The sequence below is a fragment of the Oncorhynchus keta genome, unplaced genomic scaffold, assembly GCF_023373465.1.
Source record: "Oncorhynchus keta strain PuntledgeMale-10-30-2019 unplaced genomic scaffold, Oket_V2 Un_contig_29143_pilon_pilon, whole genome shotgun sequence".
Taxonomy (NCBI): Eukaryota; Metazoa; Chordata; class Actinopteri; order Salmoniformes; family Salmonidae; genus Oncorhynchus; species Oncorhynchus keta.
Window position 1 is genome coordinate 1,289 of NW_026286403.1, and position 4,479 is coordinate 5,767.

Below are 4,479 nucleotides of genomic sequence, written 5' to 3' on the forward strand. Positions count from 1 at the left end.
GTAGTACACACATACATACATACATACATACATACATACATACATACATACAACCTGAAGAAGTTATTGTGTCTTACAAACATACACCTAATCTTTAGACGTACAGACAGTAAACAATCCAGCCCTGACCACAAAGGTCCTATAGAATCACATATAGAATCTCTATTGCCTAGTTAAATAAAGGTTCAACAAAAATAAAAATAACATTGAATTATATCGGATCTCTATGAGAGATCTGTAGTCCTTTCGGCACCCACCTTAGTTGTGGCGCTGGACAGTGAATGTGGTGAAGCGGTTGGGGGTTGCCCTCTGGCACATGTTCACCATCTTGGTGTTGTCCTGCTGTAGGGCCGTGCTGATGAACCAGTTCCTGTAATGGGCAGACTCCAGGGTACTGATGTCAACTCCGGTGTCCTGTTTGTAGAAGAGAAAGCGCACCATGTCGCTCTCATGGTTGATGGACTTCAGCTGCTCCTTGTCTGCCACCTCCTGGAGAGAGAGAGAGATAGATGGTCAGGGGGTTAAAATCAATGGTCTGACTCAAAACGGACTTAAAGGTCAAATGTCATACACCAGGGGTCAAATGTCATACACCAGGGGTGGATAGAAATGTTACTCTGGCTATTGGTTTGAGTTTGTGGCTGTTGGAACCAATGACTTATATAATCAACACATCATTGGTTGGAACAAGCCGACACACTGTCACTCTCCAGGACTAATAGTCTTCCTCGCTGCATCCCATTCCCAGTCACATTACACCAGGGTCGGTCTCTCTTGGTCTCTCTGGCAGTTTCCTTTAATTACACTGCAACTCAACCTTTACATTCCACATATGATTCAGACACAATGTTGATGATGTCAGCATTCTTCAGCTCAGACACCATCTCCATGGCCATCTCTACGTGGTGCATGATACGGTCCAGGTCTGACTCTAACAACTCCAGCCTCAACAGACAATTATCCTATCTATCAATACTGAATCACAATATATTCAGCAGTAGTAGTGCTATTTACCTCTAGGTGCAGGGTGGGCGTGCCTTCTGATGTGATGCAGGATAGGTAGAGATTGGATCCCTTGATGCCCAGGGCTACAGGTCTTGCTTTAGTCTCACTGGGGACAGGCGTGATGTACGTAGACAGGTTCAAATGCACTGAGGACAGAGGAAAGGAGAAGAGAGTCAGTCAGCATCATTCATCAGAACTCAACTGTGAACTAAGTACGCTATCTGTCAGTCTCAGGGTGGGGTTGGTTTTAACCTCTCCACTAAATCTCATATTGCTCATATGTACCTAACCTTTCCAATTATTTCAGATTCTAGGAAGTGCCCCTGCTTAGTGCCCCAAGGCAAATTGTAATTTCATTAATTTAATGATCTATGGTCGCCAAAGAACACACTCAAAATTCTTTGGCAAAATGTAACGCACTATGTTAAGACAAATGCAAATTGGTACAGAGCCTTGGTTGTTAACATACCTTATGGTAGCTGCTGCCTCCCTGCAGCATCATAGCATGCAGCTCCATAGACCCTTCGTTGAGCACCCAGCACTTATTCTCAGAGTCAGTGACACTACACTCATACTTCCTTACTGCTGAACCCTGCAGCTCTGCTGCTGGCTTCAGTGCGCGCCTCGACTCCAACTCCAACACTATATTTTTTGATGAGGAGAGAGAGAGAGAGGAGAAAGCATGTAGGAGATGAGTGAATGATTGAATAAATACGCTTGATTGAATTCCAGAACTACTAGTCTGTGAGTTGTGCTAAGATATCCACACTAGCAGTATGCCAGTTAGAATTGCGATATGTTGGGCATGCATTCCAAGTGGTATTCTATAGTGTGAACATTGGAACATAGCCCAGTAGTGATAGCGAATGGTATTATAGTGGTACACATTAAAAAATACCCTGTTCTGTTTGTGCTGTCTTGTCAACTCCTATGGTCATTGTCATCAGAATCAAGACAGTACAATCAGACATGGGTCCAGGCTAGCCCCGACGGGGGCCTCTAATCCAGTCCAGTGATCTTTGACCTACCTTCCACTGCGCCTCCAGCAAGAAATTTAACAGGCTCTCATCTCTTCTTAGGGTAAACCCTTGCCACCATTTAGCCTCTCCATGGCGATGATGAGGTTGGCCACACAGCGCAGGGTGATGGGGTGATGGGATATCTCCACATCCAGACCCTGAGGCAGTTTGGAGCTCCATGCTACACTGGCAGAGGTGTTCTGACCAGGACAGAGAAAGTCCATTTAACATTCATCTAACATTGTTGCATCAGTGTTCTAGAGAATTGTGGTTGGTCTGTTTTGTTCCTTTCTCCTGTTTTAACGCTACTGTATAATAACATTTGAATGTCTGTCATGCCTGAATATTGTAGGTCTGTCTTATCATCATGTCTAAGTTGGGACTCACCTTCATTAGACTGCAGTTTGACTCAAATTCCATATTGTCTTTGTAGTTAGATCTGGAAAATAAAACAGATATTTTAAAACTCCTGTCCATCATAGATTGTATCATGCTTAGTCAGTTGCTTAAAGATGGCCAAGATCTGAAAACACATTCAGAGATCTGGTGTAAACAGGCAATCATATATACAGTTAGTCCTAAATAAAAGTTTTTACTAAACACTATACAGAAATAAAGACTGCCACAACAGATCAACAACATAATACATGGTCAGCCGTACAGTAAGAGTAAGTTTATGGTTGCCAATGTGAATAAAAACAGACTCTACATTTCATTTACCTGGATGAATAGGTTTGTAGTTGGCTGTTTGGTAGTTTGTAGATGGTCCTTCTGTAGCTCAGTTGGTAGAGCATGGCGCTTGTAACGCCAGGGTAGTGGGTTCGATTCCCGGGACCACCCATACGTAGAATGTATGCACACATGACTGTAAGTCGCTTTGGATAAAAGCGTCTGCTAAATGGCATATATTATTATTATTATATATTAGATAGTAGGTACTGACGTCTTGTTTCTAGTCCTTGGTCCTTGTTGTGAGTCCCAACTTGTTCTCTGAACCAATGTTTTCTGGCTACATGTGGTAACCTGTATGTCTTATATACATCCTGGGAACACTCTCCAGAAATTCCCCTCTACGTACACGGGAGGAAGGACGATGGTTTAGTCTCACTCAGACCAATGATGGAAGGTATTTTTTCATGACTTTGGTGATGAAATACTGACTCACACCCAACAGGATGGGGGGATGGGGTGTAATTGTTTTGTACTATTGCCAATATACTTTATTCAAAGAATTGATGTTGTGTTTTCATGCTGTTCTGGCCAGGATTCCTGGAGAAATTGTATTTCAGATCTCAATATTACTGGATGAACAAAATATGAAATATTGTCTATGTCAACGCTACGTAAAATGAGAGTTACGACATAGATAATGTACATGTCTGTATTATAATATACCTTCCATAACTTCCTTTTCTACAGGACTTCTCATACATTATGCTACACTTTAACGTTTAACGTGTTGATAACGGCTATTTTCTAAGACGGTTTTCAGTGGCAGTTCTAGCTTGTATGGCTCCCTGGATGAACCTCTCCTTCAACCCCCCTACCAAAATACAAAAGCACCGTTCTGCACTAACCTTCATTTTATTCAGACATTTGGAACAACACAAATAAATAAATCATAACATTTAAAACTATATAAATACAAAAATAAGACAACAAAAAAATAAGTAACAAAGACAAATAAAAACAAATATGTGTTGATTTGGCACTCGAGCATCAATACATTACTCATCCCACAACACTGAGTCATGACTAAGCCAATTCACCTTGGTAGTGTGCAGACTGGTTTTATATTATTCTTAACGATTTCACACAATGGCAGCAGATCCACAAGGTCTGCCATGAGAGGTGACTGTATAGTTCCCCTAAGGAAAAGCACCTTTAGTAAATCTGCATTCTCTGTGAGAGCTTCCCATGTCTGGAATACACTGCCATCAGACACACATAACTGCACCACATATCACACTTTCACAAAATGCTTGAAGACATGGCTAAAGGTCAATCAGATTTGTGAACATGGTCCCTAGCTGTGTGTTGCCGCTTTCCATGTTGTCTGTTGTCTGTAGCTTGTGAGGTATGGAAACACTTTGTTGCTTTTATGAATTTTGTCTTGCTGCTTTTTGTTCTATGTTGCTCTGTCTGTATGCTATGTCTTGCTTGTCCTATGTTGCTATGTTGCTATGTCTATGGTGCTATTGTCTATATTGTAATTGTTTTTAATAACCTGCCCAGGGACTGCGGTTGAAAATTAGCCGGCTGGCTAAAACCGGCACTTTTACTGAAACGTTGATTAATGTGCACTGTCCAGGTAAAAATAAAATAAAACTAAAACTAAACTAAACAAACCAGACAAACAATATGTCTGTGAAACTATATATTCACAGTATTATGAATGAATTGTGGTTTATTTGGTAGCATTTCGTAGTGTGACAGATTTGACTAAATCCATTAG

General features: G+C 41.3%; 1 pseudogene; it reads right to left on the reverse strand.

Annotated features, from left to right (window-relative positions):
- Window positions 1–250: 250 nt before the first annotated feature.
- Window positions 251–3,011, reverse strand: LOC118357972 (interleukin-1 beta-like; annotated as a pseudogene).
- Window positions 3,012–4,479: the final 1,468 nt, after the last annotated feature.